The sequence below is a fragment of the Etheostoma cragini genome, chromosome 7 (genome assembly GCF_013103735.1).
Source record: "Etheostoma cragini isolate CJK2018 chromosome 7, CSU_Ecrag_1.0, whole genome shotgun sequence".
NCBI lineage: Eukaryota > Metazoa > Chordata > Actinopteri > Perciformes > Percidae > Etheostoma > Etheostoma cragini.
Window position 1 is genome coordinate 7,249,541 of NC_048413.1, and position 10,935 is coordinate 7,260,475.

Sequence of the window (10,935 nt, forward strand, 5' to 3'; positions counted from 1 at the left end):
TGCACTGACACAGAAGGCTCTGTCACCAAATGTCCGGAGCCTGGAATTAGGGACAGCAAGCAGGTCCTTGTCAGAGGACCGCAGGGACCATGACTGTATGGCTGGAGCAGATCTGTTAAGTCCTGAGGTGCAAGTCCATGGAGAGATTTGTATGTCAGTAGGATAATTTTATATCTGATCTGGGACTTAGTTGGCAGCCAGTGGAGCTTCTTCAGGATGGGAGGGATGTGAAGTCCACGTTTTGTATGGGTGAGCATCCTAGCCGCAGAGTTCTGGACATACTGAAGTCTGTCAGTAGACTTGCTAGGCAGACCAAGAAGGATACCGTTGCAGTAGTCAAGTTGGGAGGTGATGAAGGAGTGGATGAGGGTCTCAGCTACAGAATTGGAAAGCCACTGTCGGAGTCTGGAGATGTTCTTGAGATGGTAAAAGGTAGTTTTAGTGGTGTTTTTTTGTTGGTCATGTAGCTGCCTATTCTATTAGCCTCGGAAAATTATACTGGACAAAGTTCTACTAACTGTTCAGTCTGGCCAGACTGCAGGCAAAGACCAAAGTAAGCCATATTCTGGTCCGTGATGACGCTGCCTTTGCCGCCCACTAACAGGCAGATCTACAGCTGCTCTGCTCATCCTTTGCCTCTGGATGTCTAGTGTTTGGCTTGCCGATTGGTCTAAAAAACGACAGTTGTACTCGTCCAACCTGCAACATTTAACCCTGCTGTATCCATTGGCAACACATTTCTCTCTGTGATGGACAAATTCACCTACTGTACCTGGGGTCCACAGTCTCAAACAACAATAACCTTGATGCAGAGTTTGACATGCGCATTGGGAAGGCATCATCAATGTTTGGCAAGTTGAGCAAGCGTGCTTGGCACAACAAGAACCTCTTCTTGATCCTCACGGTCTGTGTATATCAGACATGTGTACTTAGCACCTTACTAAACGAAAGTGAGACATGGACAACATACAGAACGGACATCGCCTCAACGTCTTCCATTTTCACTGCCTTCGTTCCATACTGGGTGTGTACTAGAAGGACCATGTGCCAAATTCTGTCATACTTGAGAAAACTGTCTCCAGTGACCTGTACACCATTCTTTATGAATGCCACCTCCGATGGGCCGGGCATGTTTATCAAATGAATGACACTCGCCTTCCTAAAATCTTATTTTACAGAAAGCTGAAAAATGCAATACAGCCTACATTTTAAAGACGTATGCCTCTGGGCACAGTAGTGCTTTAACCCGTTTATAGTGATAACAGGCTGATGTTTAGCCGGTGTAATGTTTACCATCTTAATTTACTGTGATAGCATGCTAACACTTGCTAATTAGCACTAAAGACAACAAGTCAGAGGATCACCAATCTCATATGGATACATCTTCTGGGTACCATGAATGTCTGCACCAAATTTCACAGCAATCCATCCAATAATTGTAAATATATTTCAGTCTGAACCAAACTGATGGAACGAAAGACAGACAACGCCATCAGTAGATCAGCTTGTGTTGCTCTAAAACTTAAAAAAATTACATTGAAAAAAATACAGCACATCTGAAACAGAAAGTTAGCCATTCCTGGTGATGGGATTCAGTCAAGATTCCTGAATATCAACTCAGCCATTTCTCACAGAGCTGGGTGGGCAGCAAAGACATCCAGTGATGAGTTATAAATAGGACACAGACAGAAAGATAGAGAACAGGAAAGTATGTGTGTCCAGGCCCCAGGCAGGTGGGCTCCATGTGGCCAGCCGGGGTAGATGAACTGCAAGGCCTCAGCTTTCTTTGAAAACTAGAATGTCCTGGCCAACGTTCTATGTGTTTTCCACGCTCTCCATGAATGACAGAGGCTGGAAGGATTGCACTGTAATGGCTACACTAAAACATAGCACTTAAGAAGATCTCAAACTATTGTATACAACAAAATACAGCTCACTTAGACTATTGTTTTGTATGAAAAAGCCTCTCTCCATGCTTGAGAATCTAAATGCAAGCTTAAATTATCCTAAGTGTACTTGGTAGGACACCTTTTATGAAAAGACTGTTAGTGCAGCTTCATTTTGCATTATGCATCATGCTAAAAAAATATTCTTAAATGAATGTGCATGCAGTATTTGCCAATTTCAACCAAGAATGACAGAGAACACATTTTTCCAGAGCACACAGATGTTCGAGGGCTCCCAGACAGTAAAGTATCACTCTCACTGACAGTGGACGCATTTGAAGAAACCCCCAAAATCCTGTACAATGACTCTCATTCATTTTAAGCAAAAATATTGTTTTGGTATGTGATGGCATGTAGGAAAAGCCCATTGGATTCCTTGTTGATTTGTGAATTCAAAAACGGCAAGGCAAAGTAATAAAAATATTATCTGTCCTGTAAATGTTAGAAAAGAATGCATTGATCTAAAGGAAAATCCCTCTACCAAATCTGTCACTGCGGAGCAAAAATGTCTAACACATGTTCAGAAAAGTTGTCCAACAACCCCAAATACCTCAGACTAGAAGCAGAACAAAATACAGTGTAGACTCAGACTGTTGTAATGCTACTCGGAGGTTACACTGTGCTACAGGTATGCAGGGCTGGAATGACATCTACAGATGTCAAACCTCTGTTTTGTTAAAACAAAACGTACAATTTTCACAAGTTTCACTGTGAAATTACACAGTAGTGCTGATTGAAGTCCAGTGTCTCTGTCTGTCTGTCTGTCTGTCCACCACTTTGGTCCAGACTGAAATATCTCAGTAACTAATGGAGGGATTGCATTCATGGTCCCCAGAGGATGTATGCTTCTGACTTCACCATGAGGTTGAGAATCTGTGTTTTATTAGCGTCTCAACAACTATTGAATAGAATGTCATGACACTTGGTTCAGATATTCATGTTCCCCTCAGGAAAGATTTAAGTTGGGTTATCCTTACTTTCCATCAAATCAAATGGTTAATTTGCCCAATACTTTGGTTTGTGACAAAATAATTGCAAAACTAATGATATTCCCAGCAGCCTCGGCTATGCTTTGTGTTTGGTTGGCATAAACCCTCATGTTGTCTTTGGGTCATCAACGTTCTTTTTATTTACCCAAATAGGTAATTAAATAGGATTGATTCCATACCAACGCTCATTGGCAAGTACAAATCTCTTCTTTCATTAATTTTGGGGTGTCTTATTTAATTTAGTAGCATTAAAAACAAATTGAAGTGGTTTATAAATAGTATTGAGTAAAAGTTTACAAATTCCAGTCTGGGATTATCAATCAACATCCATTGCTTTAATTTTATTCTAAATAATTCCTAATTTCTGCTTTTCTAACTCAAACATAATTTCCTATAAATGAGGTTTATTTACCCTAAATTCCAAAAAGAACTGTAAAACTAAAGTTAATAAGTTAGTGTTACGTAGTGTTGAAAACTTAAAAAAAGTGACAAAACCATAAGAAAAAGTTAAAAATATTGATAAAAAGCACCAACAAAAGGGTTGATTTTCGGGAAGACAACACAAGGGTTAACATGCTAGAGGACAAAACTAACATGGTATATGTTACCTGCTGAATATCATTCTCTTAGCATTTCCATTGTGAGCATTTTAGCATGCTATCATTTGTATTTAGCTCAATGTAGTGCCTCCCGGAGCTTCTAGCATTAAGCTCTTATTAGGTATTCAGACCAAATGCAAAGTTTCTGTGAATATGAAGTTGAACACAAACACACAAGCAGAGTTGGCAGTTGGCTAGCTTACAGCTACCCTACATCCATCCATCTTCATCCACTTATCCGGTATCGGGTCGCAGCTCCATCAGGGAACCCCAAACTTCCCTTTTTTCATGAGCCACATCAACCAGCTCCGACTGGGGGATCCCGAGGCTTTCCCAGGCCAGGTTGGAGATACACTCTCTCCCCCAGTCCTGGGTCTTCCCCGAGGCCTCCTCCCAGCTGGACGTGCCTTAAAAACACCCCCTTATGGAGCCCCCCAGGAGCAATCCTTACCAGATGCCTGAACCACCTCAACTGGCTCCTTTCGACGCGAAGGAGCAGCGGCTCTACTCCGAGCTCCTCTTGGAGGACTGAGCTTCTCACCCTACCTCTAAGGGAGACGCCAGCCCCCCTCCTGAGGAAACCCATTTGGACCCTGGATCTTGTTCTTTTGGTCATGAGCTACCGTACAGTTCATCCATTTTTCCAATTGGGACAAATAAATACTAAAAAAACAGGTCAAATTTGTGGAAAAGTTGCTTTGCTTTTGCTTTGCTGAACAAAGTCTTGTTTCTCACTTGTTGAAAAGGCTGAACAACTAAAATCACAGAAAGAAGTGCTGATATTTGAGAACTGGTTGACTTAAACACAGCAGACTTAATACTCCAAAGGTTTTTTATTTAATCTAAATTCTGATTTGATTGAACAAAAGACACTGCTACTACTCTACACATTTTGAGGTTTATGCTTTTTCTTAAAAGTACATTTTTGTATAAAACCGCCAACATTCGCCAACCGTAGCAAACCCAGACAATATTCAAGTTGGCCAGTTTACTGGTTTGGGTGGTGCCAACTAGCTGTGACTTATTTAAGTGTGACTCAGAATAAACAGGCTGTGTGGGCTGTAAAAGCCACAAATAATACTCGTATCCTTTCCCAGGACAATATTTGACACATGCATTACATGCAGTACAGCTCCAAGTGCACTTGGTAATTGTTCTCTGAGGTTTTGGCACCATGTGGCGCTGAAAACGTTCCAGTCTTTGGAAAGTTGGCTGTGCCAGATCTGCAGGTATCCTTTCAGTGAAGAGAGCTGATTAGCTGTGACTGCTGGAAAAGTCCAAAACAACTAAAAGTATGAAAGTGACCCAGCTTGGCAGCCTTGAGTCAGAAAGCAAACGTAAGTTGTAGTCTGGTTTGGATGTTGATGTTGAGTTTTACTGACTGACTCATAGTTCCAGTAAGGATTTTGGGAATGTGATGATCGGCATCAGTGGATCACCACCACACCCTGCAGAGGTCACAGACAGAGCTGTCCTTATCCATTAAAACATAATAAAAACTCATACTGCACTGTGTCTGTTTCTCTTCCGTCTTCCTTTATGTCTGTCCTTCAACACACCTCAGCTCAAACAGTTTTCTCTTACAAGAGCATTAGCAAGTTTCTTCCAGTCAGTATCTTCTTTCATTTACACTGGCTTTGAAATCAAATGGCAGACGTAAATTACTTCTAATTTGTTAAGTAAACATTCACTAGATATTTGGACTTTATGAATCTTGGCAGTGGCCTGAAAAGTGGAGGAAGTGCAGCTTTAAACAACTCGGTCATAACACTTTTAATAGAGCGGAAAAAGACAAAAAGAAGGGATTTACTTTTAAGCAGATGGAAAACTATGAACAATGCCCAGAAGGAAAAGCACTTAGCCACCAAGATGGCCATTTCCCTTTGAAATTGCTCTTGTGAAACTGCAGAGGAAATATTACAGGTGCGCAGCTGGTATGTGATGTAATATACAACTTAAATTGTCCTTAATGGTTGAAATATACCCAAAAGAATAAACTGAGACATGACTTAATTGGACCTAGCCACAGAGCCAGAGAATAAATACAATAATTACCAACATTCCACACACCAAAAGTCTAAAAATGTCCTGGAACAGAATGGAAAACCACAAAATGAAAACTCTCCAGTGAAAGAGAGTTTTCTCAAGAAGTGATTGTGGAAGTCTTTTGTGCAAGCCATGTGCATGTTACAGCCACTTAGTTTACTGTGTGAGTATTTAGTCTAGGTGTACGCAGCCACCGCAGACACACACATACACACACACACACACACACACAAGGACATACCAGATTGATGTGTAGAGCCGACAATAATGACATGGTCTTAACCAAAGGTCAGGCTCCTGACGTCCACAGGGTTGAGGTCACTGCCGTGTCTACTGTGACAAAAGAAGAGCGCAGATCATCCAGCTGCTCATTCACACCTACTCATCAAGGCAGCTGCACTGACAGATATGCCAGCAAAGGTAGAAACAACTGTCTGTGGGACATCAAAGCACTGTCAAATAAATACCCTCTAATGACTTTGAGCGACATGTGGGCTGCCATCACAGGAGGCGAGCATAGATGGTAGGCTTCATTTGGCCCCCTCAGCTCCATCCACGCTCCACCTCTATGCTTCATTTTGACTCTTTAGTAACCTATAGGTGACGTCACAGAGACTACATCGATATTTTACACAGTCTATGGTTTTAACGTGAAAAAGCATCAACAAACACTGCAGGATTTCTTTTTCCTTTCATCCTTGGTGTGTAAAGGGCCTTTCCTCATCCGAGATTTCTCTTTGGAATATTTCTTGGTCTGTCTGTCCCCCATTTTGGTTTTATTTTCCCTGCATTGACAGTGCTATAAAGCCTCCTGACACATTGCTTGACTTGCATGTCGTCTCCTCATCCTCTCCATTATGTAAGCTATATCTTGCCCGGGCACGGGTTCAGGAGGTGTTTGTGGAACGATGATTGCAGCAACACAGCATGGAAATAACCTCCTGCACTCAATGACACACCTAAACCAACAACACATCCATTTCTATCTTCAGTTACTAAAAATAAATGAGAACAAATAAATAAGGAACAAGGATTCAATTCATTATGGCAACCACTTCCTAGCACGGTACACAGTGTCAATATTTTTAGCTGAGATTGTGCGCTTACTTCATTTAGAGGAAAGATAGATTCTGCAGACAGTTGGACACTGGAGATCTCACTCAGGGATAGTCTATATGATGTCTCTATGTCCCTGCTGGTGAACTTAATAAGTTATTACGTTATTACAGACACAGCTACACTGTACTGGAAACCATAATTTAAAGAGCAAAAGCATATGACACACTGCCGAGAGAATGTTAGAAGGACATTTAAACTCATTTTGAAGGAATTCTGCTTACATTTGCATGATTGGTTGATTTAATCTGCTTTCTGGCAACCAGATGGAGCATCTCAGACGTACAAGCTCATATTTTACAAACAATGTGAATTATTCCCATTCATTTCCTGAGACAACACCCATAACATTTGAAGCACAGCTCAGAGTCCATGAGTGTGAAAGGTGGTCCACAGCGCTGAGAGAAACACTGAGTGCACACCATGGTGCTTGTAAGTAATTGTAAGTAACTAAAGCTGCCAGATGAATGTAGTGCAGTAAAAAGTAGAATATTTCTCTCTGAAGTTTAGCAAGTAGAAGGAGAAAGTGGCATGACAAGAAAAGACTCAAGTAAAGTACCTTAACATTTGTACTTAAGTACAGCACTTGAGTAAATGTACTTTGCATTCCACCAGTGGGGATCAGGATCAAATAATATAGTTAATGTATACTATATAAGTCTGGGTGACAAGTAACAAAAAGGCTACATTTCCTCAAGTACTGTACTTATGTTCAGTTTTATGGTAATTCTGAGGTACTTTACTTGAGTATTCATATTTTCTGCTACTTCATACTTCTGCTCCACTACTTCTGTTTTTATAACTTACGTTACTAGTTACTTTGAAGAATTTTATTTAACACTGCGGAATGTAAACAAAATGTACCCACATTGTACCCACACAGTATTTCTTGAGAATTACATTCAGTGATGTTATAATGAAAGAAAATACAAATAAATAGTAACTTGTTGTGGGTTTTGGATTTGTTTGTTTTCCCCTTTTGGTCTTCCTTGTGTTTGTGTTAGTTTTTCTCCCCGGTCTTGTGTTGTTGGTCCTGTCTTGTGTTCCCCTGTGTGTCTGCTTGTTCTGTTTCCTGTTTCATTTTGAATTCTGTTTTTTGTCTCGTCTTGCCTCTAGATTAACTTCGTGTTTCTTCCTGCTCTTGTGATTACCTGATGTTTTCCACCTGCTTTCCAGCCCTCTTGTCATCTGCCTCTCGTTACCTCGTTACCTTTTGTATTTAATGTCTATGCTTCCCTTGTCTCTTGTCAGATCATCTTGTTGCAGTGTTCCCGGTATTTTGCCTGTTCCCTTGGACTTTTTCCCCGTGAGATTTTTTCCCTGCCTTTGTTCCCCTGGACAATTTGTAAGGTTTTGAACATATTTGTGCTTTCTGTTGGATCCCTGGTTCGTTGGACTATGTTTTGTGTTAATAAAGCTTATTTTAAGCTCTCACCTGCTCCGCCTTTGGCTCCAACTTCCGCAACCATCACAGTTACTGTACTAGAACTTTCACATAGCCTGATCTGTACTTTGTTGTTTATGTTTCTGGAAACTTTTACCCCACTGCATTTCCTAAATAATGTATATTTTTACTCTGATACATTTCCCCTACCGTCTTTGTTACACGTTACTACAAAATCAAATCAGAAGGAATTTGTTAGACTGCAAAACAGCAGGTTTAGCGAATTACTGCATCTAGATTGTGTGTGCAGTATACAAAGAATCAGGTAAGCAATACTAGCACATAAACAAGTATGGAGATAAACATATATATATATATATATATATATATATATATATATATATATATATATATATATATATATATATATATATATATATATATATATATATATATAATACATGGCAAGATTGCAAGTGAATGCCCCCCCCCCATGGACTAAACCAACTAGACTCTCTTCAAATGCACTGTGTTGTTGTTTATTCTGTATTACCATAGCCTATATATACCTATGGTAATAGACACTCATATAGGCACATCTAAATATTTATTTATCATATCATACCTTGCACTCTGTACTGCATTTTATTAACAATAAAATGTAATCTGAATGCCCCAAAAAGTGTATATTATATCTTTTAATTCTAATAGTTAAGTGCATTTAATTACAGAAATGTCTTTTTTTTTATAATTAAGTGCATATCTTCATATCAGACTTTTACTTTTTATACCACACTTATTTAGGCTGTATTCTAGGTGACTAACGTCTACCAAAGTCACTTTCTGGTAAGATACTTGTACTTTTACTCAAGTGTTACTCTTAAGTACTTCAAGCAAGACTGCCCTTCAATAGGCCAATGCCGTGCGAGAAATGGACAACTTGTCGGGACGTCCCAACAAGTTAAATAGATTTGAGTGCGGTGAGCCAGTTGTTGCATGGTGTGCATGCTCAGCGTAACACGTGTAATTCAGCTCAGTCAATTTCATTCATTTTTCCAGTTAAACAGGAATTAAATGGTACCGCTGGCGCTGACAAAGTGAAAAACGTTGCCTTGCCTTTTTTTTTTTTTTTTTTTTTGCCTTGCCTCCCACACACTCCTGTTGATTAGCTATCATTCAAGCATCTCTTGTGTCAGTGCTCCACCCAGTGGCCAAACACAAAACTGCATGTACATTCATGTCACCAGCGTACTATGTTAAAAGAGCAGTTTCATTATGCCTCCAACAATATGTATAGTTATAGGTAAAGATACAACTTTTGTTGTATTGGTCCACAGGGGAATATTCACAAAAAGTCTCATCAGTATGTACAGTAAGACCATTCAAATACGCCCCACCTTAACAGGCAACCATTACAGCCATTAAATTGATTGACATATTGTACACATTAAAATACCCATAATAATAACAACCCATTCATTTAACAGTATTTTTAAACGGGGCATTTTGCATGTTGATTTTACTTGTAGTACTTTTATTACAATTTGTAATGCAATACTAGTAGCAGATCAAAGCACTTCTTCACTGGTTTCTACAGATTTCACCAAGGCAACTTCAAGACTTTTAAAGACCTTTTAAAGACCATTATGGATTAAATTTAAGACCTGTATCGAAAGAAATATTCACTGTCAGAGTCCTGTAAGATAAATGCCTCAGCTTCCAACTCCGGGTAAGACAACACAATTCAAGTGTGTCACTCAGGTAATATCAGACCATTCTGATGTAGATTTTTTTTTAAAGGGCTTAAAGGTAAAGCTATATTGAAATTTGTTCAGATTGTTAAAGCCATATTTTACTCGTTTCAGGCTATTCTACAACATACACATCCTGTTAAGCCAGCTTCATTCCAACTCTGGATAAGACAACACATATCCAATCTGTAAGTCAGGTAATATTGGACCATTGTGATGTAGGATGTGAAATTTAAAGGCTTAAATGTCCAAGTGAAGCTGTATTTAAAATCTTTTCCAGGCTGTTAAGGCCATATTTCTTTTTTTTCAGGCAACTGTAAAACGGAATCCTCCTCTTAAGTTAAGCCAGGTTTTGTCCGGTTAAGACATCACACATCCAATTTGGCACTCAGGTAATATCGGACAATTCTAATGTAGGATTTTAAATTAAGGGCTTAAAAGTAAAGCTATATTGACATTATTCAGGCTATTAAAGCCATAATTCCCTCTATTTCAGGTTACTGTAAAATAAGGTGACCAGATTTCTCAGACAAAATCCGGGGACATTTTCAGCTCAGAGGCGGATTTACCTCCAAAACACGTCATGTTTTTATTTTTGTAAAACTTAAAACGGGGACACTAGACCTAGAGCTTTTCCCCCCAACAGACAACATTATGGGAAGGATTTCTAAGGAGGTTGATCTTTCTGTTAAAGATAAATACATAAAAGTCCGAAATTGCGTTGGCTAAACCCACCAGACTCCATGTAAATAATCAGTAATTTTAGCATCGTAAAATATGGCTTTCTAAAACATCTCTGAGCTTTTTTTTGAGCGACTATCGGCTCCGTTTGGCCCGTGTTTTCTTTCTTTCATTCCACTTTCAGGTCTGTCAGTCACAGTGAAAACCGGGTACATTTCCGGGGACAGATCCAGCCGGGGACAGGTAACCAAAACCGGGGACTGTCCCCGGAAACGGGGGACGTCTGGTCACCCTACTGTAAAACGGAATACTCCTGTTGAGCCAGCTTCATTCCAAGTCTGGGGGAGACATCACATATTCAGTGTGACTCTCAGGTAATATCGTAGCATTCTGAAATAGGATTTTAAATTTAAGGGCTTAAAA